This window comes from Schistocerca gregaria, chromosome 1 (genome assembly GCF_023897955.1).
Source record: "Schistocerca gregaria isolate iqSchGreg1 chromosome 1, iqSchGreg1.2, whole genome shotgun sequence".
In the NCBI taxonomy this organism is placed as follows: Eukaryota; Metazoa; Arthropoda; class Insecta; order Orthoptera; family Acrididae; genus Schistocerca; species Schistocerca gregaria.
Genome location: NC_064920.1, coordinates 815,119,561 through 815,133,959, shown reverse-complemented (window position 1 = coordinate 815,133,959; position 14,399 = coordinate 815,119,561).

Below are 14,399 nucleotides of genomic sequence, written 5' to 3'. Positions count from 1 at the left end.
TGAATGTTACTTACGCAGGGGCCTTGAAATAATTTGTGGCCTCGTGACTTTACGCTATGCCGGCACCCTCTTTCCATGTGCGGGCTAGGAACAGCCGCCACGTGAAAACAACTTAGAGAAACTCTTCAGACTACCTGCTGTACTTCACTGTCTGCTTACTTCGCGGTTCCCATATTCCGCAAATTGCTGAAGCCTGGTTTGTTGCTATCTGGTCTAACAGACAGGCGGACACGCTCTATCTCCCCGCGAGCTATGTCCGCCTGTGGCGGGAGTCGCACCACTCCGCGTTATGTCACCTGTCACATCGCTGCGCTTCTAGCTATACGCCTATCTATTAACAAACAAGTGGAAAGCCGACTGCATTTAACAGTGGGATCTATCACAACAGAATGATAAACGTAGCGCAGACTTACACCAAGGAAATTTTATGAATGCCACTTTCTGACACGCACAATTGATTTATAATACTGATGGCAGAAGACATAAACGTTTAAAAGAATGGCCTTCAGATACGGTTTTTCGCACAAACTATGTGCTTTTTATTATATGTATTAATAGTCGAGCCGTCGACTGATACAACCGCAGTTTCAGTAAGAGTAACGAAATCTTCCCAAGATGATATTTCCTTCTAGCATTGCTAGAATCTAGAAAAATTCTGCAATCGCTGTAGGAAATAATTGAATTGCCTATAAAAGTAAAAATGGCAAGACAGACACAACAATATCACGTTTCCTTTTTATATCTCGAGTATATCTCGGCACGAATGTACCACTGTGATTATCCTTATGCCATTCCGAAGAAATATATTTCATTGTAGTGATACCACTGTTTGGCGAAGCACTATAAAAACGAAAAAGGTGATGAGACTCGAACGCAATACGAACAGACTTACGATATGCCGCCTCATCCGAGTCTGCTAATGCAGTCGCACTTCGACTCGCGTTCTCGAATGGTGTTTCGATTTCTCGAAAAGGCTTGAAATGTGCCTGGTACTTGGTAAATCACACGGTGTGTGCTTGCCTCGTAAGTTTCACATTCAGCATCCCTGGGTCTCCTACAAAGGAGGAACTGCTTTCGTTATGGTGGTGTTAGTACACAGAGAATGAAAGGAAAGAGAAGATTATATTGATAATTATTACTTTAGACAGATCTTCACAACTGAATAAAACATTTTTTTCTTGCCATACTAGTTTGGCCTTTATTATTTGCGACGCATCTACAGTGGCCTGGACGCTTTACATACGAGATGCATTCAAGTTCTAAGTCCTCCGATTTTTTTTCTAATTAAATACTCACCTGAAATCGATGAAACTGGCGTTACTTCTCGACGTAATCGCCTTGCAGACGTACACATTTTTCACAACGCTGACGCCATGATTCCATGGCACCGGCGAAGGCTTCTTTAGGAGTCTGTTCTGACAACTGGAAAATCGCTGAGGCAATAGCAGCACGGGTGGTGAATGTGCGGCCACGGAGAGTGTCTTTCATTGTTGGAAAAAGCCAAAAGTCACTAGAAGCCAGGCCAGGTGAGTAGGGAGCATGAGGAATCACTTCAAAGTTGTTATCACGAAGAAGCTGTTGCGTAACGTTAGCTCGATGTGCGGGTGCGTTGTCTTGGTGAAACAGCACACGCGCAGCCCTTCCCGGACGTTTTTGTTGCAGTGCAGGAAGGAATTTGTTCTTCAAAACATTTTCGTAGGATGCACCTGTTACCGTAGTGCCCTTTGGAACGCAATGGGTAAGGATTACGCCCTCGCTGTCCCAGAACATGGACATCATCATTTTTTCAGCACTGGCGATCACCCGAATTTTTTTGGTGGCGGTGAATCTGTGTGCTTCCATTGAGCTGACTGGCGCTTTGTTCTGGATTGAAAAATGGCATCCACGTCTCATCCATTGTCACAATCGACGAAAAGAAAGTCACATTCATGCTGTCGTTGCAGGTCAACACTGCTTGGCAACAGGCCACACGGGCAGCCATGAGGTTGTCCGTCAGCATTCGTGGCACCCACCTGGATGACACTTTTCGCATTTTCAGGTCGTCATGCAGGATTGTTTGCACAGAACCCACAGAAATGCCAGCTCTGGAGGCGATCTTTTCAACAGTCATTCGGCGATCTCCCAAAACAATTCTCTCCACTTTCTCGATCATGTCGTCAGACCGACTTGTGCGAGCCCGAGGTTGTTTCGGTTTGTTGTCACACGATGTTCTGCCTTCATTAAACTGTCGCACCCACGAACGCACTTTCGACACATCCATAACTCCATCACCACATGTCTCCTTCAACTGTCGATGAATTTCAATTTGTTTCACACCGCGCAAATTCAGAAAACGAATGATTGCACGCTGTTCAAGTAAGGAAAACATCGCCATTTTAAGTATTTAAAACAGTTCTCATTCTCGCCGCTGGCGGTAAAATTCCATCTGCCGTACAGTGCTACCATCTCTGGGACGTATTGACAATGAACGCGGCCTCATTTAAATCAACGCGCATGTTTCTATCTCTTTCCAGACCGGAGAAAAAAAATCGGAGGCCTTAGAACTTGAATGCACCTCGTAGTTGTGTTTAAACTATTTTGCTTTACATTTTGGACTTGGTATATTATAGTTATAAGCAATTCTGGCACATTTTGCTTATCTGTGATGAAGTCAAAAGAAACTCAAAGCCATTTTCTGAAATAGTGTTTTGTTTCTCCCAATAGACAGTGCCACACGTTCCTCCAAAAAATCGCTACACAACACACACACAAATGTCATACTAACAAATATAAATGTACCTAATGATGGAGGTTTAAGTCTTTGAAACGCGTCGTAGAGATAAATAAACAGTGACTGATAACACTAAACTTGTTATTTCATTTAATATCAAAGCATAATATCAACTAAACAAATAGTTATTTCCTATTGCTATGACAGTAGGCAGAAGAAGAACAGTTGTAAAGCAGGCAAAATAATGCACTTATGCCAGTGTCTACGAAATTCGTAAGCAGAAATTTATACAATCTCTACATCATAGTTAAACAAGAAGTGCTTGAACAATTTATAGCCTCTATTTATAATGGCCTAAATGTGAAGCAAATAGGTGAACACGAATATGTATATATTTCAGGCCAATGAAGATGCCTTGAAAATAACAAAGGCGAAACGCGCATAGCAAGAAAAATTTGTCTTATTCATTTGTGGTTAGATAGGCCTGAAGTGCCGCCCCGGGGTAGCCGCGTGGTCGGGGGCACCTTGTCACGGTTCGCGCGGCTCCCCCTGTCGGAGGTACGAGTCCTCCCTCGGGCATGGGTGTGTGTGTTGTTTTTAGCGTGAGTTTGTTTAAGTTACATTAAGTAGTGTGTAAACCTAGGGGCCGATGACCTCGGCAGCCTGCTCCCGTAGGACCTGAAGTAATAATTATCAACATAATATTAGACGTAACTGCGGATCACATGGCAGCAAATAGGAGAGAGAAGAATTGGAAGCCAAAACAGAGATGGATAAAATGTGAAACAGACAATGCGCCTGACGTGTAAAGAGGAAGAACAAGACGATGAAGTCTATTATTTACCTAATTGAAGGGTGTTTTGAAATCCACGATATAACGCGAAGCACGACGGCTGTCTGTGTAGGGGGGACATGTTAACAGTATGATAAGTGACACAGCAACACTGACAGGCGTAAATAACGCTAAGAGTGACATCAAACTTTCTGTTCACTCTGCAAAGACTGTGCCCGCGCAATAAACTGCCAATAATCTGGCGGGCGCAAGTAATCAAAATTGTTCGCTGTGCCTTTCTGTTCCTCCTCGGTTCAAATCATGAAAAAAAAGGTTCAAATGGCTCTGAGCACCATGCGACTTAACTTATGAGGTCACCAGTCCCCTATAACTTAGAACTAACCTAAGGACATCACACACATCCATGCCCGAAGCAGGATTCGAACCTACGACCGTAGCGGTAACGCGGATCCAGATTGTAGCGCCTAGAACCGCTTGGCCACCTCTTCCGGCTCAAATTATGACTACAGACATAAAGCAAACGCAATCAGAGCCATTACAGGCAAGAAATACGTCCACGAGAACTGTTCACTACCAAGCAAAGAGCTTCGTGACAATATGTCACGTATTTACGTGTCATCCCGCCACAGTTTAGTCCATACAGCGTCGGTACAATTGAACGGAAGTTTGTGGATCTCAAAGACCTCTTAGCCAATGGACAGAAGTGAATAATGGATACGACAGTTAGAATTTTGTTTCATTAATTCCAGAACGACCGTTTCTCTGCACTAACAACTCGGTTATTTCTTGGCATTAATCTCGTTTCATTGCTTTAATAGCTAATATGCTGACTGTATTCGCAACGATACACCTGGAGTTTATGCGGAGAACTCCCTGCTTTGTTCTGTATTTTTATAAGAGAGCCAGCCATTAACGGTCCCTTTAATACACGACACTGCAGACCGTCCCATTACGGGCTGCCAGCAGTTGTGTGTGGTTATAAAATCCTGTTATGGTCAGCGGGACTGATTAGGGGAACTGACTAACGTGGTAGTTAATGCAGGTAAACGGCAGTGTGTGCAGATTTCCTTTTTGTGGTACAAATAAGGAAACTGTTATCGCCATGCGTGAAATTGGCAGCTGGTCACATTTTTGTTTTTGCGGAGTGTGTATCATTCATACATCCACTTAATTATTCTTCATTTCTTTCAGTGCAGTTAAGAGTTTCTTGCAGTAGCTGGACTTGCGGCATATTTCCGTTTTACAATAAAATATACCTCTTGCGAAACGTTACGAATCCAACGAAACGAATGTAGCTATTTTATGAGTTGAAAATCAGTAACAGTTACGTACAATTTATCAGACAGCTTCTTAACTTCTACATTTACTTCAGTTTCAACGTTATGCAGGACACCACATGCGCAAAAATATAAAGATGTGGAAATCGATCTTGATTAGGAATCGGATCCAATGGCATTGTATATTCGTACATACAGTCATAATACACGTTATCCATAGAGTTTTGTTACCATTTCAAAAAATCATAACTTCGAAACTATTAGAGAGAGAGCATCGTAATTTTTGTAAAACGTTTAGAAGGTGTCGAAGCTTTTTTCCTGTTACGTTAGGATACCAGAATGTGCGGCACTCGTCGAACGTAGAACGTCAGTTCGATATGCGAGTTCTGCCCATGTACACGTCATTATTATAACCTCAATAGTTCTGACTACTTAACTGATTCGTGTACGAAGGGTAGCAGTGTTACTGACTGGGGTCGTGTACATGCAGTTGTTGATGTAGCTCCACAAAAGGAAATCTAATGGTGTGACATCAGGAGAGAGCCTGGCCCATGCGATGAGACCATCACGGTCCGTCGACATCTCACGGAAACCTTACATTCAAACCCCAGTGTGGATGTGTACTATCATGCTGGGAGATGATGGACCACTGAAGCTCTTCGATCTCCGACACACACACACACAGGCACACCGTTTCCGGCCGTGCTCTCAGAATCTATAACATTTCTCGAAATTTTTTACGAGAGGTTTCAACGTCAGCACTAAAAGACGCTGCATCACTGTAATTGTCTTATCAATAGCTAATGAATGCAATTATAAAAAAGTATAATGTTCTATTTAAAAAAGTACTTACTTCAATATCTCTGTTGATACCAGCGTTAAAGACATTAACCAAAGGAAAACATACGTGACCCAAGACGCTCAAACTTTTGCGGAAAGCCGCATTTCGGTATGTGTAACGGTTCACGAAATAAAAGATTAAAAGTGGCGTTACATCTTACGTGACTCACCCTATAGGTATAGTAAAGTTTCTAATTACAGGGTGTTACAAAAAGGTACGGCCAAACTTTCAGGAAACATTCCTCACTCACAAATAAAGAAAAGCTGTTATGTGGACATGCGTCCGGAAACGCTTAATTTCCATGTTAGAGCTCATTTCAGTTTCGCCAGTATGTATTGTACTTCCTCGATTCACCGCCATGATTACTTACGGGATACTCTACCTGTGCTGCTAGAACATGTGCCTTTACAAGTACGACACAACATGTGGTTCATGCACGATGGAGCTCCTGCACATTTCAGTTGAAGTGTTGGTACGCTTCTCAACAACAGATTCGGTGACCGATGGATTGGTAGAGGCGGACCAATTCCATGGCCTCCACGCTCTCCTGACCTCAACCCTCTTGACTTTCATTAATGGGGGCATTTGAAAGCTCTTGTCTACGCAACCCCGGTACCAAATGTAGAGACTCTTCGTGCTCGTACTGTGGACGGCTGTGATGCAATACGCCATTCTCAAGGGGTTCATCACCGCATCAGGGATTCCATGCGACGGAGGGTGGATGCATGTATCCTCGCTAACGGAGAACATTTTGAACATTTCCTGTAACAAAGTATTTGAAGTCACGCTGGTACGTTCTGTCGCTGTGTGTTTCCATTCCATGATTAATGTGATTTGAAGAGAAGTAATAAAATGAGCTCTAACATGGAAAGTAAGCGTTTCCGGACACATGTCCACATAACACATTTTCTTTCTGTGTGTGTGTGAGGAATGTTTCCTGAAAGTTTGGCCGTACCTTTTTGTAACACCCTGTATAACGTGATGAGTTTTCATGAAAGCTTTTCCGGTCAAGAAAATTAAACATTACTACAATTAAAAATCTTTTTAGCTGACGTGCGGAAAAATGCCTTCGAAGTTTCTAACATACAACAAGTAAAGTTTTAATAACTGCAAAAGAGTATGTTGAATTCCGAGTAATGGTTATTGGAATATGAATCTTACTCGAAAACAAATTATTCAGCGGGCTTGACTGGTCGTGAGCCGTAAAATCACACAACTCCCAAGAATAGCAGTACGCTGCTACGCAAACAGGTTGCCACCTATAAGCGTTTACGAAAGTTCTCCAGAGATTAGTAATAGTATCTGTTTATTTGTATATTCAGATAGCCTTTACCTGCTGCTTCGCTCGCGTATCTGTAGCACTGTTATGATGAGTAAATATAGGAGAAGTACAGCTGGAGATGTGTGTCGTCCTCTCCACTGCACCATCAGGGGAAGTCAGATACCGTACGTTTAATGTCTTTCTGTCTACGTCATCACAACTCCAACATGAATACATTGATTTGAGTGCACTTCTTTTTATATTTATTTGAAGCTTAGTTTAATCAGAATTGTCGCGACGTATGTTTGATGAAAATCTGTTCAGCCTTTTAAAGGTACCTGCTACACAAAGTGACAAGTTTCTCGCCAACAACACGCTGCCTAATCAGTATGTGGTACGTAACTTGATGTCATGCTAAAGCACAGACCTCAAAAATATTTACAAAGAAGTTCGCGAGAACATACGAGTATGATTATCTTATGTGGTTCATAAGAATTTTTGTCTTTCCAATTCGCTGCGCCAGGTGCAATCAAAAGACAAAAATGGTGTTTGTTGATGAACCGTAAAAGATAAGCGCAAGCTCTCGTGGAGTTTTGTGTAGATCTGTTTGAAATCTACAGTTTAGTGTTTTCCAGTTTGACGTTAGCTCGTTTCCCTGTGTAATGTATTGCAAAAGACTGCATTGCCAGCAAGCTTTTAGCTGCCTTGAATCACTATTATCGACTATAATAGCCTCTGACAGCTGATTTAATGTTTTTTAAGTAGCTGAAGTTCTTCTTCGGGGTTCAAGCTATTTCCATACCAAAGTTCATCAAATTCGATTCAATGGTTCAGTCTTGAAAAGGTGACAGACAGAGTTACTTTCACATTTGTGATATTTGTACGTTATGTATTATTCACTGTGCCTTTCATCAAGCAGTGAAGTGCTATATCGTAATGAAAATGCCAACCTGAACACCAGATCCTATTTGCCAACAGGACTTTGGCGAAATGTCAAGGCGCATAGAAAAACGGAAATACTGACTGTAAGAAACCTGACGAAGGTGAAAAATCGAAACATGTAGCTTCAGATAAAGCTATTTATAGTAACTATGGCTGCACTATTTCTTACAACCTAGAAAATATCCAAAGAAATCAAACATTTTTCGAAAATATATGAATGTGTGAGCCTGAATGCAGCTATAAAAATTTACAAATTTTTCACAAAGTAAAAGATTTAACTTTACTTGAATAGTGAGTATAACCGGCACAATAGCTGATTTATCTGTTACGCGATCACGAAACGATAAAATACCTCATGTTTTATTTTAATTTTGTCGTAAATTCTGATGAAAAAGAGACAATAAACAAATAAATGAAGGGATAACACTGCAAATCACTTTTACGTTACCGAAATTCCAGGCTTTTTGAGGTTTTTTAAACTCACAATTACATGCTGCCCGCAAGTAAAAATTGTGATTATGCCGAGATTCTCTCTCTCTCTCTCTCTCTCTCTCTCTCTCTCTCTCTCTCCTCTTTTTTGTTCTGGACAGTCTGGAGTGGGAGGAGGGGAGCACATGCCCCCGTGCCCACCTTCCCTCAGAATCCGCCCTTATTTCCAGGTAAATATTGCCTGTTGCGGTTTCCTTTACGGAGAAAAAGATTAGCCTATAACCCAGTCGAATATTAGGCGATGTCAAATATTAAGCTTTGGGACATCGCGGATGTGTTATGTTGGTCTTCGGAATAGAAAATCATAACGTTTAAGCGACCTAATTGTCCATAAATGCGGGCAGTGCTTCATCTGAAATAGCCACTTTTTCAAATAGTCGATGTCAGCATCTGCGGAGCCCAACATGTAACACGTGAATGCATATCACAGGGGAGGATCATTTGGCTACAATGCTTGGACCACTCCCACTTTGTACCCGGAAGGCCTAACCGCTTATGTAACACTGTAAGTTTAGATGATCTTGCTTCCTTTGTAATTCGCGTAATACACGACGAACTGATTTCTGAGAGCTGCGTTAAAACGCAGCTTGCACCCTGTCAACTCGTACCTGACACAAGGATTAACGACCACGTCGAGAAAGGTCTTTGACACTGCAGGTCTCTTTAAAGCCTTTGAACACCTCATTGTTCTTGTTCCCGCCAGTGGTGCCCTGCTATTTGCCGTCGCCGCACAACAGGTTTTGGTAGTGCATACCAGGTCGCACATTGCGTCATCTTCTGGTCCATCGCCATTTTTATGTAGTCCTAGTAAATCTGAATCAAAAGAAAAAAAAATTTAAGGGGTGATAAACGCCTTACAACAAACCATGATTCTCCATCTCTGTTTCCAAGTTATTATCATTTGATGTGATAGAGGGACTTTATGGAAACCATGTAGGACTATGCTCTTCCTTTTCCCATTGCTGCTGTGAGGTATGCTCTAGTGTCGTGTGCTGTTGTTCGAGCACGACGCTGATTTCGAAACGTACCAGTATAAATATGAATTTGAATAATTGTAGTAAATGTAGCGATAAATGACAACTCTTATAAAGGCTTAGGAATTTCCTAACTTTATAGGCATACCAGAGGAAAGATTAAGGTATTTTTTCCAATCAGACTTAACTATGAGAAAGCTCCGTGCATACGGAAGCACCATTTCTTAGGTGTTGACCGAAAATAAATTTCTCTGCAACGTTAGGCCGTTTTGAGGTTAATCTGGTTGTGAACCCATTGTTGGAGCGAATGAGTGGTGAGTCCAAATCAGACACGAAGCACCATTCAAAGCAGGGATTGAAAGTCGTTGGCCAAACAATATAAAGACTGCGTCTTTTCCTTCTGCCGAAAAGGCTGTGACAAGTGTTGTCACAGAGCAAGCCAACATTTGAAAAGTTAACGGAGACGTAGGACCTTTGAGAGGCAAGCTCGGCGCATTAAGAACTATTTAAATCATAATCGCTGTAGTTATGTTACCAAAAGCAAGTGTGATATAATTCTGCTAGTTGAAGAGTAATTGTCGCACATAGAACGGAAAATATTTCTTGCAATAATGGACACATATGACCTTCGCTGGGGACCAACTGCCGAAACATTAGACGGAAATAAATCCCTCCTATAATGGGCACGCGTTATTTCTATTACCACTGTTGGAAGTCAATAGCTGAAGCGTGAAGTAATTTATCTCTTCATTTCAGGAGCTGTCATAACAGCGGATGAGTTAACGCTGGGAGCCAGAGTGGTCTCGGGGTCAGCTGTTGTGGATTTTACGCACTTTCTAGGAGAGGGGCGTCTCTCAGTGAGTTATGCAGTGTTTGCTGTTGTTTTCTGTTGAAGAGACAGCCTTGGCCGAGGCCTGAGTGGAGCGGGGCTGGCAGCGTTGAGCGCTGTTTGCCCCACAGCGTGAGACACGAACCCATTTGGTGATAAGGAAGTGTCCTGGCGGTTTCGGGTTCAAAAAATGGCTCTGACCACTGTGGGACTTAACATCTGAGGTCATCAGTCCCCTAGAACTTAGAACTACTTAAACCTAACTAACCTAAGGACAGCACACAACACCCGGTCATCACGAGGCAGAGAAGCGGTTTCGGGGAGCGCGTCCAGTTGGTAGTAACAACGCGCAGAGAGACGTGTGCGTGCAACGCAGACCAGTTCGTGTTCCACGAGCGAGCAGCGAGCTGCGAGCCATGTACAGCCAAGAAGTTATCACAGTGGTACAAGAAAGGCCAGAGATTTGGCAGCCTACTCATTGTTGTTGTTGTTGTGGTCTTCAGTCCTGAGACTGGTTTGATGTACCTCTCCATGCTAATCTGTCCTGTGCACGCTTCTTCATCTCCCAGTACCTACTGCAACCTACATCCTTCTGAATCTGCTTAGTGTATTCATCTCTTGGTCTCCCTCTGCGATTTTTACCCTCAACGCTGCCCTCCAATACTAAATTGGTGATCCCTCGATGCCTCAGAACATGTCCTACCAACCGATCCCTTCTTCTAGTCAAGTTGTGTCACAAACTTCTCTTCTCCCCAATCCTATTCAATACTTCCTCATTAGTTATGTGATCTACCCATCGAATCTTCAGCATTCTTCTCTAACACCACATTTCTAAAGCTTCTATTCTCTTCGTGTCCAAACTATTTATCGTCCAGGTTTCAGTTCCATACATGGCTACACTCCATACAAATACTTTCAGAAATGTCTTCCTGACACTTAAACCTTTACTCGACGTTAACAAATTTCTCTTCTTCAGAAACGCTTTCCTTTCCATTGCCAGTCTACATTTTATATCCTCTCTACTTCGACCATTATCAGTTATTTTGCTCGCCATATCACGACAAAAATAGGTCGATTCGAAAGAGGATATGGAATGAAATAGCCGGCCAGAGTGGCCGTACGGTTCTACGCACTGCAGTCTGGAACCGAGCGACCGCTACGGTCGAAGGTTCGAATCCTGCCTCGGGAATGGATGTTTGTGATGTCCTGAGGTTAGTTAGGTGTAATTAGTTCTAAGTTCGAGGCGACTGATGACCTCAGAAGTTCAGTCGCATAGTGGTCAGATCCATTTGAACCTTTTTTTTTGTTATTGTTATGAAATAGCAGTGAAGCGTAATACTGACAGCAAATAAATATTTTTATTGTGCCATTCTGTTGTGACCAAACCAATGCACAAACATGTCTCGCATATTTCTTGCCGCTAGTGATGTTAGATCCAAATAAAAGTTGAATTCACTATTACTTACGTCTAAGCAACTCGGCCCTCTAAGTTTTTCCTCCGGGTATTTAGTTGAATAGAAACTGGTGCAGGGTACTCTCAAGTGCGCATCGATCTTTCTTAAAATGTAATCAAATGTAGATACACACATTCTCATACATTCTTAGGATTTATCAGGATCTAATCGTAAACTCTCATACACCGTGTTAAACCCCCCAGACAAGTCTCTCTGTTTCAATAAAATACTTCGACCACTCCGTACACTGAATAAATCGCGTTTCAGAAATGTTTGTCCTTCCAGAATAAAATCAGATAGCAATGTGTCCAGCTCTGTTGTTTGCCTGACCTCTACAGAACGCTACTGCAGACTGCTGAACAAAGAGCTGCTACTCGGAACACTAGAGCGTCGGATCGTTTTCCGATGTCATCGAGCGTTCTAATCTCTCGCCGCCACGCTGCACATAGGCCGTAGCCAACACTCCGAGTAGATGGAGTAGTGGCAGACTGTTTAACTACTTTTAGCCGTGGCATTCCGTAGTGAAGGCACTTCATTTTAGGACAAACCGTATTTTACTCCGAATTAACTACCCTAGTAATTTTTGTGCTTTGGAGTTAATAAAATTCGTAGTCATTTTCCTCTCCTGCCGAGATTGCCTATGGGACTTCCTGTCAGCCAGATCAAAGTCTCTTTCTTACATCAGTAGCAAGGGTTATTCTAGTCCAAGAATCCTGTCGCACAGTCCTTTGGCGAAACCGAATGTCGGATTGTGGAAGTGTGTTACGGATGCTCCTATGCTCGTCTTCTGGAGCAAATGCAGGAAGAAATACGAGAGAATCAAATTATCATTCGTCAAGACATTGCACGTACCTATCTAGTGCTTCAGGAATGAGATAACAGAAAGATTAGAAGTAAGAACTGTTGAAACGGCCACCTTATTCACCAGATTTGACACCCTGTGACTGGCACTTGTTCCAAAATCTATAGACATTTGTAGAAGGGAAACGTTTCGACTGGCTTCGGCAGTCAAGGAAGGATATTTTGACGACTTTCCATAATCGTATTTCAGTGGAGTAGTGAACTATTCCGAAAAACGTTTGACTAAGTGTATTGGCCTGAAGGGGTATGGACATAAAAATACTATCCTTCACTTTACCATTGGATTCCAAAATACAGGGTGTTTCAAAAATGACCGGTATATTTGAAACGGCAATAAAAACTAAACGATCAGCGATAGAAATACACCGTTTGTTGCAATATGCTTGGGACAACAGTACGTTTTCAGGCGGACAAACTTTCGAAATTACAGTAGTTACAATTTTCAACAACAGATGGCGCTGCAAGTGATGTGAAAGATATAGAAGACAACGCAGTCTGTGGGTGCGCCATTCTGTACGTCGTCTTTCTGCTGTAAGCGTGTGCTGTTCACAACGTGCAAGTGTGCTGTGGACAACATGGTTTATTCCTTAGAACAGAGGATTTTTCTGGTGTTGGAATTCCACCGCCTAGAACACAGTGTTGTTGCAACAAGACGAAGTTTTCAACGGAGGTTTAATGTAAGCAAAGGACCTAAAAGCGATACAATAAAGGATCTAGTGCAGCAGGTGATCCAACAGCGGCCTCGGGTTTCCGTTCGCCGTGTTGCAGCTGCGGTCCAAATGACGCCAACGTCCACGTATCGTCTCATGAGCCAGAGTTTACATCTTCATCCATACAAAATTCAAACGCGGCAACCCCTCAGCGCCGCCACCATTGTTGCACGTGAGACATTCGCTAACGATATAGTGCACAGGATTGATAACGGCGATATGCATGTGGGCAGCATTTGGTTTACTGACGAAGCTTATTTTTACCTGGACGGCTTCGTCAATAAACAGAACTGGCGCATATGGGGAACCGAAAAGCTCCATGTTGCAGTCCCATCGTCCCTGCATCCTCAAAAAGTACTGGTCTGGGCCGCCATTTCTTCCAAAGGAATCATTGGCCCATTTTTCAGATCCGAAACGATTACTGCATCACGCTATCTGGACATTCTCCGTGAATTTGTGGCGGTACAAACTGCCTTAGACGACACTGCGAACACCTCGTGGTTTATGCAAGATGGTGCCCGGCCACATCGCACGGTCGACGTCTTTAATTTCCTGAATGAATATTTCGATGATCGTGTGATTGCTTTGGGCTATCCGAAACATACAGGAGGCGGCGTGGATTGGCCTCCCTATTCGCCAGACATGAACTCCTGTGACTTCTTTCTGTGGAGACACTTGAAAGACCAGGTGTACCGCCAGAATCCAGAAACAAGTGAACAGCTGAAGCAGTACATCTCATCTGCATGTCAAGCCATTCCGCCAGACACGTTGTCAAAGGTTTCGGATAATTTTTATTCAGAGACTACGCCATATTATTGCTACGCATGGTGGATATGTGGAAAATATCGTACTATAGAGTTTCCCAGACTGCAGCACCATCTGTTGTTGACAATTGTAACTACAGTAATTTCGAAAGTTTGTCTGCCTGAAAATGTACTGTTGTCCCAAGCATATTGCAACAAACGGTGTATTTCTATCGCTGCTCGTTTAGTTTGTATTGCCGTTTCAAATATACCGGTCATTTTTGAAACACCCTGTACATTAATTAACGCAGTCGCGCCGTCGCGGAGAACTGTGTTTCTCGCTATGGGGCGGCTCTTGTTCATTAGAGATTGGTCGTTCGCGAACTAACAGGTCCAAAGGAACGGTTCACCAAGATGAACGGAAGGAGCGAAAACGAATTCTAAGGAACGGTCTATGAGAGTTCACTTCGGTCGCGGCTTTCTCCTAACAGTTCCTGGGAAGGGGAAACGGTCGG